Below are 13873 nucleotides of genomic sequence, written 5' to 3'. Positions count from 1 at the left end.
AAACCTGCCCAGCACACTTCACTTAACCCAACAGCAACCCCCCTGCCCTACGTGTACCTGGATTCACCAATTGCCCCACTCGCAACACCCCAAAAACACCAACACAACAGTCGTGCGGAACAAGTCAACTTCGTACTCAGACCTACACACTCTCTTCAATACACCCAGCAACCTCCCCAGCAAAGAAAACCTAACCGGCCGCCTGGAATCCCGACCTGCAGACACCCTCCAGTAACCCCTCAAGGCCTGGCGTATCATGAAGTCCTTGGTCACATGCCAAATTCTGCAAAATTTGAACAAAAAGACCAACCTCACCATTCTCCTATTGACGGCAGCCATGGAAATCCAATTGGCAAAACTATACCCTAACCAGAACAACACCAAACTTTTACACTCCTCCGACCAAACCCCACCCACCGCTGTACACCATGCCAACCAGTCAGCCCATACCTTGGAATAAGCAGCCCACATTGCCCCGCTTACTGACCATTGAATCAAACCAGCGAAGACTCCCGTGCAATTCTCCACAGATCCGGGGGTCACTAGACACCATGCTGCTCCGCTTCTGGTTCCAACACACAAAACCTGTCCCACTGGAAACGATACAAATAATCCACAATGGAATTAGCCACATCTGGATTGTGTATCACCACCAGATAAATGTTCCACCTCAAACACAACTGCACCATATACCTCAACAAAAATCACTTGCATCACCCCCAAGTGGTCACAGTGAAAATGCACTTTCCTATTTTGCAACACCTTTCCACACAAGTTCACTGCCACAACAATAGGGAAAAATTCTAATGCCATGTTACTCATCTGCCCAGATGCCTGCATCGGTAAACAACTCCTAATCACAACTGGAGACCGGACCATCAAGCCACAGCGAGTGCCCATTGTACAACTCCAAGAACAGGTCCCTGACCCACAAATCCTTCCTTACCTCTTTTGACAGCAGAACAAGATCCATGGGTGAGGATACCCCACACTGTTGCCCCTGCCAACTGCCTGCAGAAAACTCTGCCCATCGGCATGTATTGGCAAGCAAAATTCAGCTTGCCAAGAAGGGACTGAACCTCTTGCAACTGCATCTTCTGTCGCGAACAAGCAACGCAAATCCTCTGTCTTTCAGCAGCCTACTCTACATAGCCTCCGATTCCAGCACAACCCCCAAAATCACCATCAACGTAAAGGGTCCCTCCATCTTGTCTCCCGCCAGTGGCATCCCAAAGCGCTCCGATAAATGTTGCAATGTGGTCAGTAGAATTGTGCAAACCCTGCTGTTCCGGGGCCCAATACACAAGAAGTTGTCCAAATAGTGTATTAAATAATCTATCCCAGTCACTTCCCGAACCGCCCACTCCAGAAAGGAGGTAAAAAAATGCACAGGAGATAGAGTAGCCTATGGGCAAGCACCTATCCCCAAAAAAGGCCCTGTACCAGGTACACACCAACTAATGCAGACTGTCAGGGTGTACAGGCAACAGCCGGAAAGTCGCCTTGATGTCTGCCTTGGCCATCAAAGCACCCTTCCCATACCACCGCACCCACCGTACTGCCGCATCAAAAGAAGTATTCGAAACCGTACATAAATTAGGCTCAATGTATCTGTCATCTAGATTTGGGTGCTGGGCAGGCAGCATCAGCAACAGCAGGAGGAGGAGGCAGTGGACTCTGAGACCAAGTGTAGATGGCATTAGTATCTTGCATCTGGAGTTGGGTATTGGGCAGGCGGCAGCATCATTTACAGCAGGAGGAGGAGGCTGTGGGCTCTGAGACGGAGTTTGGACCGCACTAGTATCTGGCATCTGGAGTTGGGTATTGGGCAGGCAGCAGCAGAATCAGCATGAGGAGGAGGTGGTGGGCTCTGAGATCAACTGTGGACAGCATTAGTATCTTGCATCCAAAGTTGGGTACTGGGAAGGCGGCAGCAGAAACAGCACGAGGAGGGGGCGGTGGGCTCTGAGAGCAACTGTGGACGGCATTAGCATCTTGCATCTAAAGTTGGGTACTGGGCAGGCGGTAGCATCAGTTACAGCAGGAGTAGGAGGCGGTGGGCTCTGAGATGGAGCTTGCACGACATTAGTATCTTGCATCTAGAGTTGGGTACTAGGCAGGCAGCAGCAGTAACAGCAGGAGGAGGAGGCGGTGGGCTGTGAGACCTAGGCCCTGATTTATCAATGAAATGCGCATACGCTCGACGTGTGTATGTACGCGCCAATTTACATGGCGTTTTTCCGCGGGCCAGAGCCGAGTGCTAGTACAAACACCTTCATTTGCCAGCCGGATTCCTGCCCTGATAAATGAGCAATAGGGGTAGCAAATCTGCCAATTAAGGCGATTAGTTTTCAGCTGCGCCATTAAGGAGGATCTGTTAAGCTGTCAATGGTGAGATCATAGCAATTAATTAGCGCACACATGCTCTCTTTTCTGTGCGCATTTACAGTTCAATACAGGTCAGTTTGAATCTTTAATGCTTCATCTTCTTTTGGGTAAGTGCTACTTTTTTTGGTTACAATTTAGAAACTTAATTTATTGTTACATTTGTTGCACTGTTTTCATATTTTTTGGTTTGCTTTGCAACACTGCAAACTAATTGAGCTCAAGCTGTATATATACTAGTTAACAGTTCATACTATATCATGAATAGTATGAATTGTAAAAATTTGTCACCAAACATTTGTGACCTAATTAAGTCATTGTAGTTTGGCTTGAGAGAACTCAAATAACTGAAAAAAGGATTATTGCCAAAGGTGGTTTAAAAAACATTTAGTGATTTCACTTGTGTATATTTGTCAAAATACATTTAAATGCATATTATTTAACTGGACTGGTTTGTGGGGGGGTGGGGTCATCAAGTAAATTTGCTTGGATGTTATGCATTGATGTGACTTTGTAATCCTCATTATTGTTAGTTTCATCTTTTGCTGCAATGTTTTTGTGCTTGGTTTGTAATGACAGTTTCTGTTGTTTAGAAAATGTTCTGCAATGTTTTGTCATTTTTTTAAACTAATTCATGACAAATGTCTGCATGCTTTCCACTCCAAACTACTACTTGAACCCCCTGTTTGCCTTTGTCCCATTTTCAAAGTCACAGATTGGTTTTTGAATGTATTATGTACATATTTATTACTCTGACATTCGCACTCATATTGATTTGCTGCCACACAACTCCTCTGTTCATTTGTGGTAGTGTTATAGGTTTGTTGTCAATGTGCTGTGCTGCCTGATCTTAGCACTATTGTATACAAACACACTTCCACTTTCTGTCCAAACTGGTTGTCAACTAGTTGTCTAGCTGAGTTGCATACTCATTCTAACACACCTGATGGTGATGAAAGGAGGTCCAGGTTGCCAAGCACAACATCAAACCACATTGATTGCCAAGCTCACAAGCAGGGTCAAGCACTCTTACATACCAGATAGTATGCTTTATTTATGTGTTTACATGATTCTAATCGTATTATTCATTTTGTATAGAAAAATGCCAAGGACAATTTAAGTTAGTGCCAAACATATTTTATTGCTTTGCTTAAACCAATGACCAGAATGTCAAAAGGCGTTTATGCCTGTCCCGCCAGGTCATCCATGACCTGTACATTTTTATGGAAGGTAAAATTGCAGCAAAAACAAAGAGAAGCTAGGCTATGCCAAGAATGACGAGGCTCCTGGACTCTCTAAATATTTTGGGAAGTGTGTCCTTTCAAACCACGTCGCCCCCTTAATTTGTGCAGACAGTCTACAGTTTCCCAGGTGTTTATGAAGGTTTCAATGCCATTTTAGACCTTGACCCACTATATATTCACTTCCTCACATCAGCTTGGGAGTGGAGGAACATAAAGGTGGATTTCTCCTTTAACCGGAAGCAATATCATCCACGAATGTACGGTAGTCTATGATTGCTCCCCTCCCTGAGGAAAGGGAAAGCCTGATGACAGCAAAGGCATCATCAGGATTTCCCTTTCCTCAGCCAATCAGGGAGCAGAGCAATCAGTGGAGCTTTACTATGCTGACAGCTCTGCTCCCCTGATTGTTCCTGCAGCCCTAGAGTAGCTGTGACATGTATTCTGTATGTGTAATACATGTCACAGCTCTTCTAGCGCTGCAGGAATGTAAATTTTTCCTCCCATTGACTTTAATGGTGTTCGACTTTGACATTCGACCACCCAAATTTTTTTGCTATATTCGAGCGAATAGCTGCCGAATCGAATAGTGAGCTATTCGACCCACACTAGTCTCTAATCATGTTTATAACTACACTCATGTGTAATATGAGTGTTTGATTTCAAACATTTTTTGCTCTGGGAGTGGTATTGTGGTTAGATTTGTGGTGAACTGATCAATCCAAATGAACTTGGGTTAGAGTCAAGTTCACTTTATTTCATTTGTTTTTGTGCTTTATAAGACATGTTATATTTTCTTGGGAGATTTTTCTGGTGCAGCCTTCCTTTGGGAACGTGTGAGGCTATTGAGTTAAATATTTAAAGTCCACTCTAATTTCTGTCTGAATGTCAAAAATAATTTTGCCTGTGCAAAATAATGGGCCCATGGCTGGGCTGTTGAAGTGGCCGGTCTTGGCGATGTATGTAAATGGATGCCGAGTGCCAGGTGAGAACATTCTGCCTGTCATTCTTCAGTCAATTTTTTCAGGACTCCATGAGATCGACAGTGTGGGTGTGAGTTGGGATCCTGTGTGAAGACGCTTGTTTGTAAAAGATAGCTTAATTTCTATTTTGTGTTTGCCCAATGTCCACAGGTTAGTGACCCTGGCACTTTGACACTTTACCTATTTGAGTTTCTTTTGATGTGGCCAAATATGCTCCAACTGACCTTAAAAAAAAAAAAAAGCTAAACATTAGTTTTAAATACACAATTGCATCTTTGTTCACTAAATAAACAAAACAAGTTATGGCTAGGGACCAAATATGGCACACCTCACTTCTCTGACACTGTAACAGATAAATGTGCTTTCTAATAGGTCAACTATTTTTCTGTTGGTTAAAATTACATACTAAGGTGTTCAGCTGTGTATTCTATGCCAAATGTATTCTTCAATGATGGTAAAATTACATATATTTTGAAGAGGGAATATCTAACATACCCAACTCTGTTACTTTTAAGGTCACAGGATATTTTGAAAATAAAGTGACCAATGAAGGAATGGCGCAAACTCAGCCAAGCTACAAAACAGGTTGGTGTAGGATAAGAGCATGTTTGATATTTTATGGCTCAAACAACCATTGTGTAAAAACTAAAGCTGCGTACACACGTCCAATTTTTATCGTTGGAAATGAACGTTGAATTAACGACGAACGACCGATTGGCCAAAAATCGTTCTTAAAAAAAGTAACCAACGACGCCAACGAACGAGGATAGTCTTGGAAATGAACGACCGGACTGGCGGATCCGATTGGACGACCATCGTTCACCATCTATCGTGTGTACGGTCGTTCAGTGATCGTGCATGTTCTGAGCATGCGCGATGAACGAACGTTCGATACTGGCTGTATTGTGTGTATGAGTGTGCGTGTGTGTGTGTGTATATAGGCTTTGGCTTCTATATCGTGTCAAAACTGCGGCAGATGAGCCCAGAACAAGCAGGTGCGGTGGAGATTATTATGACAGATTTGGTGAACAAAGGCATGATGAATCAACTAAACCCACAATACCCTACCTATTCCTACCCCTATCCATACCCGCAAACTCAACGCCACCCTTATGAGTATCATCCCTACCCTTCCTCCAGTACACCAAATCAGTTTAATTTTGGCAATGAAAGCCTCCATTTCACTGATTTATAGTGGGGGGGGGGGGGTGTCACAAATGCTATTTGGTTTCCTATTGTTGTTAATATTGTTAATTTTGTTTTAATGGTTTTGTTTTAATAAAGGTAATTTATTGCTATTTATACTTTTTAATTAGCACTTTGTTACATGCACTTTGTTGAATAAACTTTATCTTTTGGATATGAAGCAAATGTGTCATTTTGTTTTAATGATTGTATGGGGCCTCTACCTTCATGTACCCATCTTTCAAGCAGTCGATAATTGCTGCACATGTCTCGGGGATGATATGACCCATTGTTTGCGGTGAGATCCCAGTGGAGAACTTCATGTCCTGCAGAGATCTTCCAGTGGCAAGGTATTTCAGGGTGGCGATCAACCTCTGCTCAGGTGTAATGGACTTCCTTATGAAGGTATCTTGTTTCTGCAGAAAAGGTCTAACTGCAGAAAGTATTTGCTGGAAACAGACATCTGACATATGAAGATAATTCTTGTAGTCATCTGGGAATGAGTGGCGCAGTTCCCGTAGCAGAATCTCATGTGAAATGTTGTCTCGGTCCAACAACCAATCCTTACACCACATTCGCTGCTTCTTCTCAACGTCCTCCTCTTCAAGCAGACATACCAAAGCAAGAACTGCTTTCTTCTTCCTTGAGAACACTTTGAAGGGCATATTGCACATAGGGACAAAGGAACAGTGTGGTGAATGTCATTCTTTTGATCCGATCGTTCGTACACAGTATTCACTTCCTGTGGTGCACGTCACTTCCTGTATCGTTCAAACGATCGCATCTATCGTGTGTACAATATCTTTGAACGATTATGTCGTTATCTGTATGTACAGGATCGGTGCTATACGATCGTTCGAAGATATCGTGCAGGATTGTTCGTCGTTCGTTTACCAACGATAATAATTGGAAGAGTGTACGCAGCTTAAGGTTTCTTTTTTGTGTTTTTTTAGGGATGGAATCGGATTGGCTTGGCTGGAAACAGATTTTAAATGTGCACTTAGAAGAAAATAAAATTCACAAAATCTGTCTTCTTTTTATTCTCCCCCAATAACTTAAATGTGCAAAACAAAACAACAAATATAACAACCCAACCAATCCTTTTTTTAAACATATATACAAATTTTTTTTTTTAAATCTGTACCACCTGGGCATACCCCGAGGAGGGGCCATCCTAAACCGGTGCTTCATGGCAAACATCCCCCTGTGCAGTTTACTGTAAAACGTGCCCACACCACGCATTTGCACATACGCCTGCTGTAGGTGTATTAATATCCGCATATACCATTGTTAAATGTTGCGCATAGGAGCACACATAATATTTCATATTAATATACTTTTTGTATTTATTTTTTGTTAGGTTTCATTTTGGAATTATGGACTAATATGCTGGTTTGTACTCTTTGAGCCAAACATAAGTTCTTGCTTTTCAAGCCTTTCAGGAGGCTTATTCAGTTTGAATTGCAGGTTAGACCTTGCCCATCTATATATTGACTTACCTCAGCTTGATAGTGGAAGCACAGAAAGGGGGTTTCCTCCTTTAACCAGAAGCAATATCATAAATGAGTTGCTTGGAGGTAAGTCCATGACATCAGAAATCATAGGAAGAAACAGGCAATCTTTTTGAATCATGTTAAGCAATATGGCCTAAAAATTCCTCATTGCCCATTTCTTCCTATAATTTCACTTTTCTATGTATATGTACACGCAAATGCATACATACAGATATTTATGCATGTATGTACATACATGAGTGCACATGAAAAATATACACCTAAAAAGAAAAATTACCAGAATGAGGATCCTTCCCTGGAAATTTTTTGAACTAATAGAACAGCTCACACGCACATAGTGGTTACATCACATTGAGTTTTAATAAGCCAATTGTGCTGTTTTTAGCCACCCAAACTAATCATAGAAGGGAACTGCTTAAAAACAAGCATAACAGAATATTTTCATTAGAGGTCCTGGGACATAGTAGAGGAGATCACAAAAACAAATCCCACAACAAAAGTATACAAAATGTGGACAAAAACTTAAAGTAAACCTATTTGCTAAAAGGTCACATTAAATATAGAGAACACACAGATAACACTAAATTTACATGACAAAAGCAACCAAAAAAATACACATGTAAACCCACACTTGCATATAAAGCCTAATTATTTCAAAAGTGGCCCCAAAAATATTGCATTCCAAAAATATTTGCCAAACCAATATGCAATTTTGATCTATCAAGGGTGGAAAACTGGATCAGACAATATTTATGCAGGACAAACATTTAAAGGTGGTAATATAGACATATTATTGAAATGAAACAATATGGCCACAAACACAATAACAAAGCTCTAACATTGACTTCTTAATAGCAAAACGGACATTAAAACATTCAAAGTACAAAAAACAAGAGCAGCTATTGTCCTAAATTGTAAGCAAAGTATCAAAGGCAGCAACATAGGTTAAGCTAAAAAAAACAAAACAGCCCCTCCCTGACCAAAGAAAAAATTAAGACAAAGGTAAAAAGCAAGCTAGACAACACCCTTATATATGCTCATCATTATGAGCACAGGTGTTAAAAATTACCATGCAATTTGGCGTGCGCAGTACGTGAAATTTGGCTGTTTGGTTTTTTGACAGTTTGACATTCCATAATAATTTATTGATCCAATCTTTTAGATTTGTACACCAGTAAACAGCTACTGAAGAAAAAACAAAAAAGGAGTGGAAGATTTTTCTATAATATATTTCTAATTAATGATGTATATATATATATATATATATATATATATATAGACACACACACATATATATATATATACACACACACACACAAACACATACACATACATACATGTATATATACATATATATCTACAGAAGCAAGCAAGAACTCGCGCGTGTGCTTTGGACATAGGTGGAAAAAATCTAGTTCGGTGGCAAAAGAGAGGTTTTACCCACCAGAGCCCACTGGAATTTCTTACCAGGGGGATCACCAGGTCTGGCATCGGATGCGTTTAGGTAGGTGCCTGTGTAAAGAGCTGAAATCAGTTAACTCTTTCTGAACCTGAAAATATTAGGTCATGTAAAAATATGCTTATTTCTCAGCTAATATAAATGTTTTTAAAAACATTTGAACAGCCCAAACATTTTTATTTAGGTCTAAGTGAAAGATGTGTGCCATTAGAAAAATTTATTTTTTAGGGGAACAGTGACTTTTAATGCAAGCTCGCCAGTGTCAAACTGCCGAGGATGCGCAGCTCCAGCAGCGAGATCATTTCGGTTAATAACTTCCACACAGATATACCTGAAATTTAGTTAATTACCAGCTTTTTATGGACTTGGCTCCAGCAACAATGTTGCGTCGCAGAGAGATGAAACTATTTCTTCAGATCCTACAGAATCAGCAGATCCCCTATAGATGGGGCTTCCCCTTTAAATGTACTTGTTATTTACATATGGTGGCAAGTTATAAGCTATTTCTTCATTAGAGGAGGCCAGAAATCAGTTTCAGGAAATGGGACTTTATGCCTGTGATCAATAAGAGAAATCAGGCCATGTGGCAAATCCTAATCCTCCAATACCACTAATATCTGAAATACATCAGCAAAAAGAGGACTAAGGAGTGTAAGGTCACAGATCCACTTAAACACTTGAGACTCTCTCAGAGCAATATTTGAATACCTAATTCATTTGTGCTCTCTTTTTCTTTTCTCTTCCTTCCTTACTTAGGGGTTATGGAAATAATGTTGGTCAATAATGTATAAAGGCCCCTTTTCAAATGGATATAATGTTCTGATAAATCTGGATATAAATCTTTTAGCTCATTTGGAATACTAATTATGTATTTGCTAGGAGCATAATTTTCTTTAAATGGTTAGTTGAACATTTAGAGAATGGTTTGATGTTAACTAGTATTTATTACTGTGCCTTGGTCCTGGTGTAGAAATCACTGCGCTCGTTTGTAAGTTGACAGGGATATCCTCCGTCATTTAATTAGGGGATATGCCTGACAACATTTTTGGGGCGACAGGAAAGATTCTGTCTTCTCTTGTTTATATTGCATTTTTGTATTATCAGAAAGAGAGGATGCGAGGTGAGAGCAGGTCTCCATTTCGCACACCCCGGGTGTATATATTATGCATAATGTTTAGTGTCTTGTCTGTCTGGTGTCACCCCTGTATTAGTCTGTATCTTTTCCCTTATGTTTCCGGGGTAAGGCAGGCGGCATATTGTATAAATCTTTGTGACAGGAGAAGGGTATATACGAATTGCTTGGAAAATAAATGGTCATTTCAATACTCTCTCTCAATGTACAAGGCCTTATTTCCCCAGTTAAATGGTCACAAGCCTTTCATTATTTTCATACATGTAAAGCAGATGTAATATGTTTACAGGAGACACACTTCTCTACTTCGTCCTGCCCAAAATATTTTCATGCAGACTACCCAACTGTCATCAAAGCTAATGCAGCAGTAAAACGAAGAGGGGTGCTTATTGGCTTTAGGAAAACAGTGTCATTTCATTTGGATAGAAAGGTGGTGGATGAAGATGGTCGATACTTGATATTGGTTGGAACTAGAGATGAGCGAATTTCTCAAAAATTTGATTCGGCCGGTTCGCCGAATTTTCCGAAAAGATTTGCTTAGATCCAAATTTATTTGCGGTGAATCGTGTTAAAAAACAGTCTGGAGGTGGCGACAGCATCAGTAGGCCACAGAGTGGCACAATGACAGAGTCTGGAGGTGGCAGCAACAGCAGCATCAGGCGGAGGCTGATGTGTGGAGGTGGCGGCAGAATCAGGAGGCCACAGAGCGGCAAAATGACAGAGTGTTGAGGTGGCTGCAGCATCAGGAGGCCACAGAGTGGCACAAGGACATAGTGTGGAGGTGGCGGCAGCATCAGGAGGCCACAGAGTGGCACAAGGACATAGTGTGGAGGTGGCGGCAGCATCAGGAGGCCACAGAGTGGCACAATTACAGAGTCCGGAGGTGGCGGCAGCATTAGTAGGCCACAGAGTGGCACAAGGACATAGTCTGGAGGTGGGGGCAGCATCAGGAGGCCACAGAGTGGCACAATGACAGAGGCTGTAGGTGGCGGCAGCATCAGTAGGCCACAGAGTGGCACAATGACAGAGTGTGGAGGTGGCGGCAACAGCAGCATCGGGCGGAGGCTACAGAGTGGCACAATGACAGAGTGTGGAGGTGGAAGCAGAATCAGGAGGCCACAGAGTGGCATAATGACAGAGTCTAGAGGTGGCGGCAGCATGAGTAGGCCACAGAGTGGCACAATGACATAGTGTGGAGGTGGTGGCAGCATCAGGAGACCACAGAGCAGCAAGGTGACATAGTGTGGGGATGGCAGCAGCATCATCAGGAGACCACAGAGCGCCAAGGTTACATAGGGTGGAGATGGCAGCAGCAGCATCAGGAGACCACAGAGCTGCAAGGTGACATAGCGTGGAGATGGCGGCAGCAGCAGCATCAGGAGACCACAAAGTGACCCAGTGGCAGACTGGGGTGGTGGGTGGCAATACCAGTACCCGCTGACGAAGGTGGGTGAAAGAAGGAGCATTTGGCATCTGATGTGTGGCATCAGGCGGGTGGCAGCATCAGAGTTGTAGCTGAGGCGGCATGGATCATCTAATCAGATGCATGAGGCTTTGGTGGGTGGAAATCCTGGCTGATCCACGCCTGATTCATCTTGACAAAGGTCAGTCTCTCCTCATTTTAGGTGGACAGGCGAATTCTTCTTGGGGTAACTATGGCCCCCGCCGCACTAAACACCCGCTCTGAAGCCACACTACTGGCTGGGCAGGAAAGCTTTTCCAGGGCAAACTTGGCCAGTTGCGGCTGCAAATCCAGTTTGGCTGCCCAGTAGTCCAGCGGATCTTCAATGACGGCTGGCAGGGTGCACTCCAAGTATGCCACCACCTGCTGGTTCAGGTTCTGCTCTATGTCTAGCTGCTGGTTCGTAGTTTCTTCACTATGCGGGTGTAGAAAGCTGTGCATCAGCGACTCTAGACTTAGGTTGCTGCTGATGGAGCTGGTACTGCTCCTGCCACCCCACCCCTCCACAACACCCATGGCAGTGGAACGTGAGTGCAGAGGGCCCCCCCAGTCAGACCTGCGAGAGGATGGACGATGGCGCAGATAGGCAGCGGCCAACTTACTACATAGGATGTCTCTGTAGTAGTTCAGTTTGTCCTCCCTCTCAGCGGGTGTAAAAAAGGCCCCCATTTTGGACCGGTAGCGAGGGTCCAACAAGGTGGAAAGCCAGAAGTCATCCCTCTCATGAATGGTGACTATTCGGCTGTCACTGCGCAAGCAAATGTGCATTCAGCGGGCCATTTCTGCAGGAGACTTGGAGGGACTCCCTGCTTCTATCTCCACTGCATACTGCCATGGTCTGTCTGGGTCCTTTGCCTCGTACTCCTCATCTCCCTCTTGGTCCTCTGGCTGCTCCTGCTCCTCCTCTCCTGTCACCTGAGTAGAAAAACCACCCATTTCGCTATACATTGCCTTTGATCCAATGTCCTCCTCCTCCTCTTCCAGTTTGGCCCCACAGGGCTCATGTGGCCGTGAGATCTAGGCGCCACATCTCGTTGATGGCCTTTCTCTGTTCGTATAGTCGGTCCAACATATGGAGGGTGGAATTCCAATGGGTGGAAACGTCACATGTCAGCCTATGTTGGGGAATGCCGTTCTGCCGCTGCAGCTCAAGGAGGGTGTGCTTTGCGGTGTACGAGTGGTTGAAGTGCAAGCAAAGTTTCCTGGCCATTTTTATGATGTCTTGCAGATGGGTGAAAGACTTCAGGAACCGCTTGACAACCAGATTGAGCACGTGTGCCATGCAGGGTGCATGGCTCAGACTTCCTTGTCGCAGCGCAGACACAATGTTCTTCCCGTTGTCGGTCACCATGGTTCCGATTTTGAGTTGTCGTGATTCGATCTCTTGATGAATCACACGGAGCAGTTCCTCCCCTGTGTGACTCCGTTCCCCCAGGCAAACCAGGTTCAGAACAGCATGACACCGCCGTGCCCTGCACATGTGGTATGCTGGAGGGGCACTGTGAATTGTCCCTGCAGTGGAGGCTGAGGACACAGTGGAGGATGAGGAGGCAGAGGCTGACGTTGTCGCAGGACCAGCGGCGTGAGAACATGGAGGCAGAAGCAGTGTCACCTGGCCAAGTTGCTGGTGTGGCTGTGCAGGAATCACATTCACCCAGTGGGCTGTAAAGGACATGTATTGTCCCTGACCGTAGTTGCAGCGCCACACGTCAGTGCTGCCGTGCACTTTGGCAGACACCGACAGGCTCAAGGCCTGGCCCACCTTCTGTTCTACATATTTGTGCAGGGCTGGTACTGCCTTTTTTGCAAAGAAATGCCGGCTTGGGACTCTCCACCTCGGCTCGGCACAAGCCATCAGTTCTCTGAAAGGTGCAGAGTCCACCACTTGGAAAGGGAGGGACTGCAGCACCAGCAGGAGCACATTCAGCTTCTGTGCAGTTGGATGAGTGCACGCATACTGTTGTCTCTTGGCTCCCTTCGTCTGAGGTGGTGGAGCCTTGACTGCCTGAAAGCTGGTGCGTGCCAGTGGGTGATGCAAAGGTTGCTGTGGCAGGCTGGACCACCATATCGGAGCCACAGTACTCCCAGGCCACTTTATGGTGACGCTGCATATGTTGACGCAGGGCTGGGGTGGGAACATTGGCACCCTGGCCACGCTTCACCTTCTGCCCACAAATTTTTAATATGGCCATGTTAACCTCCTCCGGCGGCTTAACAAACAAGAGTAGGTGATGTTCCCCCCAACATGCTGCACTGACTGACTGCTACCGCCGCTGCCTCCGTGAACCCCTGCACCACTATTTCCCGGGCAGGTAGGCTGCTGCGAAGCAGCTGGTCCACCCCGGGCATGTTTGGCTCCCAACCTCCCACTGCTGCCACCCTGCTGACTACCAGCCATGCTACCACCTTGCTGGCTCAGCTGCTGCCTCACGGGCAAGCTGCCCCCCTCTTCTCCTGATAATAATGAAGCCCCTTCGAATATATTTTTATTTTTGTACAGAAATAGGCCACT

Source organism: Pyxicephalus adspersus, chromosome 6 (assembly GCF_032062135.1).
Source record: "Pyxicephalus adspersus chromosome 6, UCB_Pads_2.0, whole genome shotgun sequence".
Lineage (NCBI taxonomy): Eukaryota > Metazoa > Chordata > Amphibia > Anura > Pyxicephalidae > Pyxicephalus > Pyxicephalus adspersus.
Note: the sequence above shows the minus strand (reverse complement) of the source record.